Source organism: Ochotona curzoniae, unplaced genomic scaffold (assembly GCF_017591425.1).
Source record: "Ochotona curzoniae isolate NIBS_2020 unplaced genomic scaffold, NIBS_Ocur_1.0 contig_66, whole genome shotgun sequence".
NCBI classification, from domain to species: domain Eukaryota; kingdom Metazoa; phylum Chordata; class Mammalia; order Lagomorpha; family Ochotonidae; genus Ochotona; species Ochotona curzoniae.
In genome coordinates, this window is record NW_024466512.1 from 13,998,530 (window position 1) to 14,014,239 (window position 15,710).

Sequence of the window (15,710 nt, forward strand, 5' to 3'; positions counted from 1 at the left end):
CGCAGGTTGGATTGCAATAAAAATGTTCTTATAGCTCCACCTCCAAATACCATCCCACTGGAGTGCAGGCTTCAATGTGTTTTGTTAGGGAAGGCCATAGCAATAAGGAATGTTGAGTTTAAATCCCAAAGTTATGTTGAAAACATAAGTAATGTAGGTTTACTAATAAAAATTGACTAAAAATATCATATATATTCCTTTAATACTTAAATTTCATCAAATTGCATGGAGATTTGGGTTCTCACTTCTAACTTACGTACTTTGTAATTTTTTTTCTTTGCTCTGAGCTTAAAATATCATCCTTTATGTAAACATATTTATCTCTGATTTTAAAATCTGGCCTACCATTTAAAAAATGTTCTTTAGTGTTTGAGTGGGTGGAGAAGCTATGTTAAGTAGGTTTTTTCCAAGACTTCAGGGAAGCAGTAACTCCATGCCCTGATTATAAAGTGGCCAAGATCCCTTCGTCTACTCCCCAAGCTCAGGTCTTAAAGTCCCATGAACTCCCCCACCCTCCTCACTGTGCATGATACTTCCATTACTTTTAATAATAATACTACAAAGGGAAAGTCATTTCAGGTTATCTGGGAGGAGTTTCCTGCCAGGGGTCTTGGGCTTTAGTGCTGATCAGACTTTTGTGGCGTTGAAATGGGTTGCTTTCCTACTTGCACCTGGGGAAAGGTAAAAGCCCTCCTGTTTTCAGTGAGAAAGAAGAGTGCCCAGAATGAAGCTGTCCTGCAGACTCCTTGGCCATATTAACTTCCTCTCTACAAGGAGCCCCAGTTCCCTGCTTTGCATTCAAGGTTGCAGGCTTGGTTTTTTGCTGGAGGTAGTCTCCACATTTACTGCATTTACTTGCATTTACTGAAAGAGATTTTCCCTCTGTGGACTGAACAATCACTGGGAATTTCAGCTTGATTAAAAAAAAGTTCAATAAATCTGATCTTGAAAGCAGTCTGAATATATGTCCAGTTCAGCTTGGTACCACTCAGGCAGGAAATGGCCGAGTGGAAGAGAAACAATCTCTGAATTTCATTTGTAGTCAAAGCAGTTCACTGTGCTACCCACCCAGTCAAGTCCCTGTGTGTGTCTATTGTGTATGTGTGTAAATGCTGATTTGCTATGGAAATGGGATGGTGGGGATGATCTTTGACAGTGTGCAATGTAACATTGAATTCTTAAGAAACTGAAAATATATTAGTTCTTGGGTTTAAGTCAAGTCCATACTTGCTACCAACTGTAAGAAGAAAGAAATGAAATGTTTGGTTTTGGTGGAAAATGAGGAAGAGAGAAATGGAGAAAAAAATTAAATGCTGATTCTTTATAGTTACCTAGGCATGTTCATGTAGAAGATTATAAATTTTCTCATTTTCATCTCCTTTTTAAACATTGTTAACTGTTTAACAACCTCAGTATGATAGAAATTCGACAGTATGTTTTGAGGCAGAGTAGTATTTGGTATTTATCTGGTTCCTCTTGGGAGTCAACAGGTCATAATGAAATGTAGGATGGTTGTACTTATTTAAAATTTAAATATTTACTTATTTAACCTGAAAGAGAGAAATCTTAAATTCACTAATTGACTTCCGAAGCAGAGTTGGATTGTTTCAAAGCCAAGAGTCAGGAGCTTTTTCCAGGTCTTCCACATGGTTGATCAAGTGATATGGAGCCATCCTTTGCTGCTGGATTAGACACTTAGCAAGGACTTGAACCGGTGCCCTTGTGAGTTGCTGCACCACAGGTGGAGGATTAGCCTGAAATGCCAACATGCCGGCCCATGGAAGTAAATTTCTAAGACCAACAAGTCCGGGCTGCATTCTAAGTTAGTCTCAGTAATGTGTGTTGTGTGTTGTAGAACTTCTTGAGTCCCAGTCTCTTCAATTGGTTAAATAAGTTTAATTCTTGAAGGCCTTAAGAATTAGGGTCTTTGTGCGAACTTCTGTGAGTGCATAGTCTAAATGGTGTCTTTCACTTTTGATTATATGCATCCTGTTTCCTTGCACAATTGTTTCCTTTGCTCATGTGCGTGTGTGTGTCTGACAACATGCATTCCTTGAGGGAAAGGGCTTCTTCAGCATTTCCACTGCCATAGACTTGCCAGCCCAGACATCTTGTACAGTATACGGTTGGCAAATTTTTGTTATATTAATGGGTGGATGAATGAAGATCTGCTTTGTAGATACCATTTCAGGCAGTGTAACACATTCAATACAATGCTTAGCATAAGGGAACAATCTGTGAATCTATCCATCTAGGCAGGTTTATCCACTGAAACCCCTGGAAGGACGAGGGGCTGATGCTCTGGGTGATGCCTTGTCTACTGAGACACATGTCCCCAGGGATAGTTTTACAATTGCGTTTCTGTGGGTAGTGTTTGTGAACTCAGGGGTCTTCTGTTTTCCTCTCTATAGTTCAGAAAATTCAGCCAGTCCTGTGTTTGGGCACCCGAAAGGAGCATGTACTAGAGCTGTTTATTTGGGTCTGGGGTTAACCCAACTCTGGATGGTCTTAAAGCAATCCTGATAATTTTGGCTGGTAGCTTATGAATGTCTGCTTAATTGGAAGTGAAAAAATTAGTTGGACATAATCAGCATTGCTGATTTAATAAACACAATCTTTGGAGACCTGGGAGGAAGGTGAAGTGGGAGAAGTGATGGTGAGGTCTCCTAGGTGGTGAACAGATTGGAGATTGCTGAGCTCAGCAGTGAGTGCAGAGTCAGGGAGATCCACGGGTCTGCTTGTACCAGCAGCTCCTGGATAGTATCTGAAGCTGATCAACAGGAGCTATTCCAGGGCGAATAGTTGAAGAAAGCAAACCACGCTCCGTTCATGTTTCAGTTTATCTCACAAATGCTGTGGTCTGGTTGGGGTGGTAGGGGGAATCGATAGCAGAAGGGGTCAGTGGAGATGCACGTGGTGCATGTGGATTCTTGTTCCCTGGCAGACATCTGAGACTGTTCATGACTCCCTTTCATGGGAGAGAGACAGCAAAATAAACACGGTCAAAGTTGTGACTGTGGTCTGGGGCCTGTGACTTTAGTTTCTAAGCATCCACCTTGTCCCTATGGGAGTGCAGAAATCCCTGCACCCCCGCCCTGAGGTAACAAAAAACTGGAAAAGTTGAATCTCTTTCTCATATATGTGGGGGTGGGCGGGGGGGAGTGAAGCCTGGTAAATGACTTCTTAGATGCAGGAGTTTACTTCTGTTGTGAAAAGCACAGCTAGAATATCCTTGCAACAAAATCCAAGGAGCACAGTTGATGCATAGGTGGGAATCCACATGCGTAGTAATAATTCTCATTTACCTCATCAAAAACAAGCTGTGAAGCATCACCCTATTTAAATACAGTGCCATGGTGGTGTGTTTTGTTTTTTTGGGGTGTGTGTCACAAGGTTGGCGCTGGCTGATGAATGCTCAGAAATTCCATAGTAATCAAGGACACTTACGCAGTTTTTCTTCTTGTACGTAATTTTAGCAAAGAAATCAACCAGAGTTAAGTACTGCATTTGGGCAGGAAAATAAGGCACTTCAGGATTTATTTGTTATAAGGTAATATCCAAGGGAGAAACATATTTTCAGGCAAGGAACAAAGAAACAATAGATGTTCGTGAAAATGTAATTTCCCAGCAGCACTTTACAATTCAAAGTTGTTAGTCACAAACTCAGAAGAATCTTTTTTTTTCCTTCTTCTAAATGTGCTTGCTTCTTTTAATCTTCACTTTTTAAACGTGGTTGCTGAATGATTGCTCTAGGTCCTGAGATGAAAAGAGATGGGGTGAATTCTGACCTTGTAGGTTTTATCATTGCACTTGTCAGGAGATGATGGACGTGAGGGAAGCAATTAAGATGACACAAGCCCGTGAAAATGATGCACTTAACAATTCAAGTCTGCTTAAATAAGGGATAGAGGATTAGGTACATGAATACATTTTTCTGTTTCATATATATATATATGTACATACATATTGAACCTTCTGTTCACCATTTCTTAAAACATAATTTGACCTTTGCAGTACATTACTTAGCTTAAGATTTGTGAGCTACTGTTGAAACACTTCCAATTCTAGGTCATTCTTTTTTAATGTTCGTCCTTATATGTTAAAAGAATAAAAAAAAAGTCTCAGGTCTCATATTAAATACCATCATCTGATCATTTTCAAAAAGATTGTTACTTTTGCTCTTAAACATGATTTAGTTGCCTGTGATCCACTTTGTTATTGTTGACAATGTAATAGTAATCATTGCAAGACCTCCTGAGGATGCATTTATATTCAGATACTGAGAAAAACCTAACCAAGAGTTTTAAAATGCTTGTGAAAAGTCTACCCCATTTTAAAAGTAGCCACATTGTTGGAATTTTTCAGACATCTTACTAATTAAGCTTAATTTCAAAGGTAACTTTTGAAGAAGATAAAATATTTTAAGCCCTCAAATATTCTGTAGCCTCAAAAATTCTCATAGTAGGTCCTGTGCATGGCTGTTTTGTTAACAGGAAAGGGTATTCCAAGAGAAGTTTTAATATCACTAGGAAAAAAAAAGCTGGGGCCTTCACTCCTTACCCTCTTGGGCCGTTGAATTAAACTTCAAATGACTCCCATCTCTGTCTTAGCTGCACCTAAGTTTGTGGTTTTAAACAGGGATGAGGTAAGTAGCTTCTTGGATAAACGTTTTTGTTTTTTCAACTGTTATTTGTGTATACTTACGTAGTTATGTATGACCAGGATTCACCTAACCACTATTCTGCTGGACAGAATCTTACTTACTGAGTACCTGCTGGGATCCAGAGTTTGTGCTAGATACCAAGGATACATAAATGTAGGGACTCACCTTTCATGTTACAGATGTGCATACTACGGCTCAGTTATATCCAAGTACCCAAGGCATGTGAAAGGGGGGCAGTAAGGCATCTTGCTCACACCTTGTGCAGATGTTGGCATGCATGGGTCACTATCTTGCTTCCTACCCATTTTAATGTGGTTAGTCCTATTTATGACAATTTTATCACTTTCTTGAGTTTTCTCTAGGGAGGATCAAGTTTACTGCAGACTGCTAGACTGGTTAGTATGTCTGCAAATTCAGGGGGCTGTCAGACTTCCTAATGCCTGGATTCAGATGTTCAGAGTAGAAGTAGGTCACTTACACTATTTTTTTTTAATAGGAAAGTAGGTAATACCATTGTTTCCACTCTAATATTTTTTCCCCCTGTATCTGGGGTCAGTGGAGAAACAAAGGGAAAAGCCCCACCCAGCCTCCCACCCATCTCAGGTCCCCTATGTGAGGCACGCTCCGAGGGTCCTGCTCAAGCAGTTTCAATAGTTCAACAGTTCTGAACTGCTGCTAATCTCACTGTTCCAATTGTGATGAAACCTATGCAGAATCCACTGGCTGACATAGTCCCTTCGTGGTTGGGATTCTGAGATCAGCAGCTCAGTTGGAGGGATCGCCAGAGAAACTTCATCTGAGACGATCCCAAACCTGATTCTTGTGTGTGCTTGCCAGTATAGGGTCCAGTACAGTCTGTTGCCCCAATATGCTTATGCGCATGCTGGTCATTGCAAATGCTGGGTCAGTTCTGTTTCCAGCCCTGTCTTCCATGTGAACCAATGGGTGTTGTAGTCCGGCTCGACCCTGTCCACTTGCTATTGGGTCCTGACTCAAACCAGTGGGAGCTGCAGCCTAGTTGGGGCGACTCCCCATCACCCCTACCCTGGTCCCCATGCATGCCAGTATGTACCGCAAGCTTGTTTAGTCTGTCCCACATCCCATTTAGCTCTTGTACACGTCAGTGGACATTGAAGCCTAGTTCAACCCAACCAACCTACTATCCAGCCCACACACATACTGGCAGGTGCCTTTCTGTCTAGCCACCCCTGCCCCTGTCCTGGTTTTCATGCTTTCCAGTGGGAGTGGTAACCCATGAGGGAGGTACTTGTACTTCTTTTCAATCATTCTGTTTCCCTTTTCTTTCTTATTTAGTTAGGAAAACACCTTATTTCTTAACTTCAATGAGAATTCTTTAAACATTTGATTTTTATTGAATGATACTTGATACAAAATTTTGGAAGATCAGTTTTATCAGATCTAAAGACTCCTGTTCCAGGTTTACTCAAATTCTTTCATGAAACATATGCTAGTGGCCCAGCAGCTAAAGTCCTTGCCTTGAAAGTGCCAGGATCCCATATGAGGTTTAATCCAGGCATCCCCACTTCCCATCCCACTCCCTGCTTGTGGCCTGGGAAAGCAATCAAGGATAATCCAAAGCCTTGGGACCCAGCACCCATGTGGGAAACCTGGAAGAAGTTCCTTGCTCCTGGCTTTGGATCTGCACAGTACTAGCCATTGCAGTCACTTGGGGAGTGAATCATCGGGCATAAGATCTTCCTCTCTGTCTCTCCTCCTTTCTGCATATCTGAGTTTGTAATAAAAATAAAATAAAATAAATCTTTTAAAAAACATGCTGGTATTGAATTTGAATGCCTCCTGTGTTTTTTCTGTTTCTAGGCTATAGAATTACAGTCTTAAATCTGGAAAACTGATTCTGGGTCCTCAAGGCTTCTTTTTCAGTTCTAATTAGACTGGCCATTGAGATTCGGTGTTCCCAGTGAGGATGGTTATTATGCATTAAAGTAGGATTTGTTCACTTCAAATACCTGCTTCCTATTACTTTGTTGTATAGTTTCACAGAAGGAAATAACTCAAAACTTTTAGAATTTCAAAAGTCTAGGCTCCATATGGTCTTAAATAACATTTCACCTTAGCAAACTTGTCTGGCTCATTTTTAAATATCCAGCTGGTAAAAATAGAGCAGTAAATCCACCCCCACCCCTGCCCTTTGGATTGTTTGCAGCAGAGCAATGCTGTGGCTTCAGGTGGACACCCCCTTGGCCCTTGCTGGCTGCAGGCCATTTGGTCTCAGATACCAGGGCATGATACTGTCTGTCCTGGTGTGCTTTCTGTTTCTCTGGTGTCTCCAATTCAGGCCAATCTCTTACTCAGCTGTTTAAGAAACACGGCCTTTTAAAAGTTTGAAGGAAAATTTCTTTCTCTTAGTAGCTTCAAAGCACAAAGAAGTCTTAATATGAATTGTTCACACTTCATCATTGGGCTCAAAGAAAACAATTTTCTCTTATAGGGGTCTGAATGCCAAGTTTCTTTTCCTTGGCTTGACCTCAGTTGCATGCTTTGAACTCAAAGGCCCGTTGCATCCCGCAAAACACTGGTATGCAGCATCTTTTCTCAGGAACCATGGGCTGCTGGCTGCTTTTACCACTCTACTTGCTTCCTCCATTGGTACACTATGGCTTGCTGGGGATGTCTAAGTAGAATTCTACCTATTTAATGTGTGCTGAGAGCCATTGTACCCCTTTGTTCAGGATACAGAGCACCATGGGCACAAGGACAAGGGATGTCATTACTTGCACTCAAATGGGCTTAAGCAACAATGAGAATTTATTGCTTGATGAGATTGAAACTGCAGGGAGAAAACAATCTGTATAGTGGCTGGATCCAAAGAATGGCATTGGCCTTGGGTCTCTGTTCTGTTCTGTCAGCTTCGTTCTCTGCTACCTTGCCTTCATTGTCAGACAGTTGCCCAGGCCAGTTTTAATTTGCAATACACCACAGTAGAAACAGATTTTGCCATTTCCCCATAACACTGCCCCAAGTCTTGTGTAGGCTCTCATTATCGCAGCTTGCCTCACATACTCTCTATCAGTCATGGTCTTCGCAGGAAATAATTCACTCAAATTGAGTGACTTGAGGAGACTTTAATTAGGGGACTATTCTCAGATACATAAGGCAGTCTGGAAAGAAAACAAAAGGGAATTGAGGTACTTGTGGATGTCATTGAAGTTTTATTTTCATTCATGGGACTGGAAACAGGCTGTATGGCTAGGACTGTTTGACCCTAGACCCTAGCTGGAGTTCATGGTGAATACAAATCTCTCTCAATCCCCTTTCATCCTGTTGTCTTGCTAGTGTTTGTCACCAGAAGCACATAACACAAATCCAGGAAGGAAAGGGGGTCACAGATGAAATGCGTGTTGGCCCTGCTCTTAGGGCACACAGCAGAGAAGGATGGAGAGTGCATCTAGAAGTCAGATGAGAGATATCCATTACACATTGATTTCTGAATCAGTTCTTGGGGCTAGAGGGAAAATAGTGTTGAGTGGGTTTGATCTGAGTCAAGTTCATCCCTGAAGCGAAGATCAGGATTACTTTTAGTAAATGAACTTGGAGTATGTGGATGTGTGTGTGCATGCATGAGTGTGCACATATTCATGTGTATGCTTCCTCAGCAAGTATCAACATATTTTGATATGGCAGGGCAGGGTTGGTTGAGGGAGAAGGATCCTGGAGTAGAGAAAATAGTAGGAAAACACTAAGTGCCGAAAGTGTTCCACTTGTGCAAGTGTGCCCTTGTAATAGTGTTACAAAGTATTTGGCTACGACAGTATATGGTTTGAATAATAGAAAATAAGCCATTGATCCATCAGACCAATTTCCAAGATCTGCTAGTATTTTTTTTCTAGGTCTTTTGCTTGGAACACTATAGTAGAATCTGATAGAGGTGGCCCTGGCTACTTGTGGTCTGGTTCTTCATGTTGCATAAATCTGGCCATGATCCTCAGCCTCAACCAATGCACCACAGGAAATTCTCTCAAAACGTACCCCACATGCCTTCTGGTCCAGCCTGATTCAAGGGCTTCAATTTGACTTGACCTTCAGCTTCTTCCTTATTGGGGCTACCGAGTCTTTTCTGTTCCAGATCAGTTGGTGTGTATTTTTCCAGCTTGCCCTGGATAGCTACTTCCAGTTCATTCTTTTCATTGCTAGATGCTGTGCACATCTAGAAATTTTACTGTAGGAGCTATCAGACAGACGATATTTTCAGTGCTCAGAGCTGGAGACCCGCTGATCTGAAATAAAGGCACACTTTTGAGCTCATTGCCCCTTTAGAATATTTTCTGCTTGTGTCCCTCTAAGTGGTATTCTAGGGACTTCAGTTTTTGACAGTTTTCTCCATGGGTTCCTCCCCATTCCTGTCCCAGCACCCAGCATCATGTTCTTTGCTGAGGTTCAATGGGTTATATACTCACAGTGCACCTGTAACCATCACTTGACCGGAAATGGCTATTCTAATGGCCACACTGGGGAGCCACAAGAGGAAGGACAAGTGGGGAAGGGGAGATGAGGGAAAGAAAATCTTCAAGAAAAATATGAACTTTGTTGAGGAACCAAATTCAAGTTCTAGGCCAAGTTTTCTGGATTCTTAACTTTTCCACCCAATCCTCCTCTCCAATTATTCATTTCCCTACCACCTTACACCAGGGCGAACTTCAGGGGACTATTGGGCTCATAAAATGACAAGAATAAATAGACATCCATTTTCAGGAAAACAGCAGAATGCCTGTCTGTTTTTTTTTAAACATGGTACACAAAGTGTTTACCTGTAATAGACTCATAAAATATTCTGCCTTGGGAGGGAATGTAAACATTTGTTGCCTTGTTGCCTTGACAGCTTGGATGGTTTCACTAACTGGGAATAAAGACTCATTGGTTCACTGAGTCTTTGTATTTTTTTTTTTTTTTTCAGGACTAGCAGCAGCATCTTTGCTGGGGAATATTTTCTTTGCCATGTGGGCCTTTCTTAAGTTGTTCCTTTCTTGGTTTGCTCGAAGCTACAATGGTCTCTCTTCACTCAGTTGTACTTGAACAAGCTAGCAATTGCCTTGTACTTACTGAAATGGTGAGGTTCTGCGACCTTGGGCAGGTGACCTGACTGCTGGGTTCAGTTGCCTTGTTTACAGCGATATGGACAAGGTGACAGGTTTGTTGTAAAGTTGAGAGAATGTAAGTGAAATGAAAACAGTGCTTGGCTTTAGAGAATGTGCTTGAACTCTAAAACACCATGTTGTATAGGATAAAAACAGAATCTGATCTGTCAATTAAACAGTAAGTTAACTTACAAAAAACTATTTATTAAAAAGGCACATGCAAACTAAGACTAATGAATCTGACATTGGGCAGCAAGTGTTTAGATGGAGCAAAAGAGAAAGTTCTGCATTAGGAGCATAGGACACAGTAATGGATCTTCCTTTGGCATAGTTCTGTGTCCTGTTTCTGGACCTGGGTTAATTGAATTTTTTCATGTTCAGTATGTTTCTGCAACATGAACTCACTGATAATGGTAGATACAACTCCAAGGCCCATGAGTTGAAACCTTCAGATACTCCAGAGCCACAGCAAAATATTTGACACAAAGTGAGTAGGCAGGGAGTACCTCGTGGGTGCTATCTGCAGGACAAGGGGGACACAGCAGAGAGGGAAACAGCTGTGAACAGTTGGAGAGGAGGATTGCTAGGAAGGAGTCTGGCCTCTCGGGGAAATGGTTTCCCAGTTCCTCTGGCTTCCATTTTCAGATGGTGAAGGTTCAGGTACCAGGAGTGACTGACTCCCTTCTTACATTAAAAGGTTGCCTCCAAGGAACCAGGAGCCGTGTACTCTATGTGGCTGCATTTCACCCATCCTGACACTCAGCTTGGGTGGAGCACTGGTTGTGAAAAAGCTGAGATAGAGGCAGAAAAGGAGTCCAGGCAATCCTCTGTCTTTTCTGTTCCAGTTTCTCCAGCTGCATTATTCTAGTTAACAGTTGCTTGTGAGAGTGGTCTATATGCATATGTATTGAAGATTCTGAGAAAGCTGATCAAAGTACCACTTCTCTTGGGATGTCACTGCTATGGTAAGCTCAGTGTATATCATCCATTCATTTAGTTGTGCACACACACACTTACATTCATGCATGTGCATGCAAACATGCACATTACAATTGGAGCATGCCTCTTTGTTTGATCTTAGTGAGATCATTCTGTATTTACTGACTTGAAGCTTGCTTTTTATCCTTAGCTTTACAGCTTGCATATTTTTTCTACATTACCACCCAGTCTGCTAATCTGCTACATGGCAGAATGTCTCATTATCATTGTTCCAAAGTTCATTACCCTGTTTGTAATTTTTCTGTATTAGAATGGACATTGTTATGACATAAGTTGCTATGATAGGTGCTTGTTTTTTTTCTAAGACAAATGGTTTACAATATTACTGGCCCTTTTATGTTATGCAATTTGGAAAAGTTGTATCGCCTGCCTGTGCAGTGCTGTCCCATAGCCTTTACCTCCCTATACAAAATGGAGTCCAATTAGGTTCTGGGGAGCGGACTTGGCTATGAAATCTACTGTGTTCCCACACTGCTGTTTGGGACATGCCACTCTGTCTCTGCTCCTGGTTAAATTAAATAGACCAGCAGGATGGGCAGTTCTTTGTCCTGGTTTACCTCCTAAGTGCCTGGTGAACACCCATCCCCAGCTTGTTGCTGGTAGGATTCCGGCTGTGGGTGCAGTACAGATCACCACTGGCTGAATGTCTCTGGGATATTAGTCACTGCAACACCACACTGTAACTTCGAGTGCTTTCTTGTCTGTCAGGCCCCAGGTGCCCCTCTGCCTTTAGTTTGTCCTGCCCTGTTTTCTGGAATGTGCCCTGTCTGCTTCATACTGGGATGCCCATTTTCACGATGTGGTGCTCGAGTTTGAAAGATGAACACGTGTTCCACTCCACATGCTCTAGGGAAGAAGAAATGTGTAATGTGGAACAAGGATGTTTGATAAATGAAACACTGTGCAGATGGTGCTGTTGGCCTAGTCACACACTGTGACAAAGCTGGAATCCATTGGCTTGGCATTCTGATTCCAGCTCCACCACTACAGTTTTGTTGTGGCATGCAGGTTTTGGTGAGGCCTTGCAGAATATCCCAGGGATCTAGTTCTCTCCCATCTTCATGTATATGTCCAGCACGTAGCCAGGGACTACTGTCTGCAAAACTTCCATATGGTTCTACCATTGGCTTGCAGCTTCAACACAGCATGGTTGCCTCAGGCTTGGTTTCTTACATAGCTGCTCAGGGCTTCAAATTGTGGGTATTTCATTGTACACAGCAAAAGTTAATGCCTTTTCAAAGTTTTTTTTTTTTTTTGCCAAAAAAAAGTATCTACTTACCTGGAAGGCAGAGTAATAGAAAAGGGAAAAAGAGAGTAAGGATTGATATTGATACCTAAAGATCTTCTCTTGGCTAGTTTATTTTCTAAGCAGCTACATTGGCTGGGGTTAGTCCTGCTTGAAGCTGTTAAGTTGCATCTTCATTTGGGTCTTCCATGTACGTGAGGGGTACCCAAGCATTCAGACTATGTTCCACTGCTTTCCCAAGTGCATTAATAGGGAGGTACATTGGGACCCGCTACTTAGATTGCAGTCATCAAGTTAATGTACTGTACTGAAATGCCAATCCCTGAGCTGTCCTTTCATTCCTTCCACACCCGATTCCAAGACACCACAAGCCCATCCTACAAGGACAAGGGGGATAAAAGCCCCACCCCTTTATGGGGAGTGCAGGATTATTGTCAGGATTGTATTGTAGACTTGTAGAGTGGAAGATGTTGTTGCATCTATCTGTATAAAATATTTACAATCTGGTTTCATCTTATTTTCCCCAATTTTCTGAATTCATTTTTTTAAAGTTACCAAATCATCTCTTCATATAAAATGGCTCTAACTTCATCAAAAGGATTGGAAAATATGAGAGAAGCAAATAAAAATATTAGTCTTGTGAGCAACAGATAGAAACAATTTACGTTTTGTTTGGCTCCTTGAAGATGGATTTTTCTGGATATCCTGAAAGATGAAATTAGCCACTGGGTGAAAACACAAGTGCTTCTACTGGCTTCTGGCATTTTACAGCAGTTGCTGCAAAACAGTCCCAGAGAGCCTTACCTGGTTTCCAGGTTGCCCCTGTGTGAAAGATTCATGTTCAGCTTCCTTTAAGCTGGATGTGTTATCTACTGGCCCCTCACCCTAAATTCATAATCAAAGCCAACACCATGTAGAAGAGGTTGATTAGAAATGGCTTCTGTGATAGTTTTATCTGGAACTGGAGGTGAGGAAGGGTGTGATGAGTGGTGGGGATTTCTGAGCAGCAAGGTAGAAAGAAGCTAGCAGTGTGTGGCACTCCAGATAGAAACAGTACCTGTGCATGTTTCGCCACTGATGTTTACACAACCTGGAGACCAGACAAGAAATCTGCTATTGAGAAATCTATAGGAAGAATCAAAGTGATGTGAGGTGGTCTGTCAAGGTTCAGCATGGTTGCTCAAAGGAAGTTCTGACACAGCTGTGGATAGGTCATAGCATTAGGTTCAAGATTTCAAAGACTTCATGGATGTTCAAATCAGTATCTGCACACATGTGCATAGGTGCACACACATTGTCCATGATAACTGTTAGGTTCACATTAGGTTTGTAGTTAATTAAGAATTATGTTTGCAGAGTTGTTAGATGCCTAAAGGTTAAATTATAATAGGATACTCACAAAACGATTTTTTGAAAAACCTATTCCAGCAGTTATTTTTTTCATCTACTTGAAAAGCAAAAAGCTCTCCCATCAATTGATTCATTCTTCAAATGCCCTCAACAGCCAAGACTGACTTTGGCTGAAGTCAGGAGCTTAGAAGTCGGTCTAGTGCTCCCAGATGGAGAGTAGGGAGCAAAATAGTTGAGCCATCATCTGCTGTCTCTCAGGATGCACTCTGGCAGAAAGCTGGAAGTGGAAGTGAGGCTGAGCCCTGGATCAAGGCCCTCCAATATGGAGGGTGCAAAATGGCTGGAAGCTGGAAGCGAGAGTGAAAGCAAGACTTGAACCCCAGCACTTCTATATGGGACACAAGCATCTCAAGCAGCACCTTAAATAATGAACAAAATGCTTACTCTTGTATGTTCTTACTGAGCAGTAACTGTATGTATGCCAATAGTCTCAAAATACAGACAACATGCAGGAGAAATTGAAATTTAGTCCTTTAACACATATTTATTGAAAGCTACCATATACCAGGTGCCAAGGATGCAGTAGAGGGACAAGGTAGGGCCCTGCATCATGGAACTTTGATTAAGGTAGGAAGAATTAAATTGGAAGCTCAGGCTGAGTGGGGCAGCCCAGGAGGGCTTCCTGGAAATGGTGATTAGCTGAGATTTCAAGAGTTAATTTAACAAATGTGCAAACGGGGGAGCATGATAAGGGAGAAGGACTGTATGCAGGTGCCTGGAATAAGACATAATAACTCAGAAAATTAAATAAAATACCAAGTATTACATTGTTCCACAAGGGGAAAGAGAATAAAAGTGGTACTTGCCCCTCTCTGCCTTTTCTTCTAAATTTTACTGTTTGTTGGTTCATTTACAGCCAAATATCAAGGTCTGAGAGTCAGGGTACAAGATAGTTAGCTGAGACAGGAACTACAGCCTGGACTCTATCCTCACTTCTTTGGTGTCTGACGATGTGAACTTTGGAATTGTGTGCGTATGGGCTTGTCTCGGGATTTTCCCTTGAAAGTGTCATTCAGCAATGTGGTGATCTTGAGGCTTTTGTATTGTCTGCCTCAGTCTGCTCGTTGTAAAGTGGGATACTTGAGGCCATGGGCCACACAGAGTGGCTTGGGCGATTCAATGGAATAATGTCAATATAAAATCAATGTGCCACCTCCACAGAGTTCTAACATTATGTTACAATGGTCCCAGGGGCCAAATACAGAGATTCATCATGTCCCCACTCTGATCTTGCATCACTGCAAGGGGTGCCTTGGATGAGGTATCCTTGAAGGAAAGCTGGAGGATGCAGAGTGGAGACTTGGGAACTGGCAAGGCATCATCACAGCATTCAGCATCCCTGATGGGGGCTGTCGGATGCTCTGTGCCTAGGTGACTGTGCCGTCAGACACCCAGCTTGCGCCCCTGTCACTGGGGCTGGTCCCTGTTTGATGCTTCTTCCATAGCCATCATCAGAAGCTTGGCTTTCATTCGTATACATGAATATTCTCAAACCTGATGTAGGAACCCCCTCAAAATGATTAATGACTAACCAATTTGTCCTTGTTGCACCTGTAAAAGGGGCAGTGTCTGACCTCTATGCTTCCCTGAGCAGCACAGGAAAAGGTCAATAGAAATGGTTTTTATGAAAAACGATTCAGACGTTGGCCGCTTGCTCTTCAGCCCCTGGTAGCTAATGGCCTCCCAGTCACGGGAGCATTCCTCTGCCTCATTCCTTGTTCCTCCTCTTTTTCTCCCATTTACTTTCCTTCTTAGCATCTGTTTCCATTCTTCACTTTCCTATTGAGGGTCACTCTGTCTGTAGTGTAATGCGCCCTGTTCCCCTAATGGCCACCCTGACATAATGTCCCTCACAGCATCCTCTGGTTTAAGAAGATGGACCTAGTGAGAACCCCTCTCACTAGAGCTGAGTCGATTAGCAGCCAGGAGCCTGGAGCTTCTTTTGGGTCTCTGCATGGCTGCAAGGTCCCAGGGACTTGGTCCATTCTCTACTGCCTTCCCAGGCCACAAGCAGGGAGCCAAATGGGAAGTGGAACATCCAGGACATGACCTGACACCTGTACAGGATCCTGGGCATGCAAGGTGAGCTTTTAGCCACTTGTGCTGGGCCCTGGGAGGTTAATTTCTGCCACCTCCTGGAGATCTTTCTGCTGACAGGTAATGTTCTGCTCCTGTTTTGCCAAGGCTGTTCATTTCTTTTTATTTTTTCATTTCTTAGCATTATCATTTTATGATACTGTTCCATAGGCTCTGGGATTTTCCTTATTTCCTCCTCAAC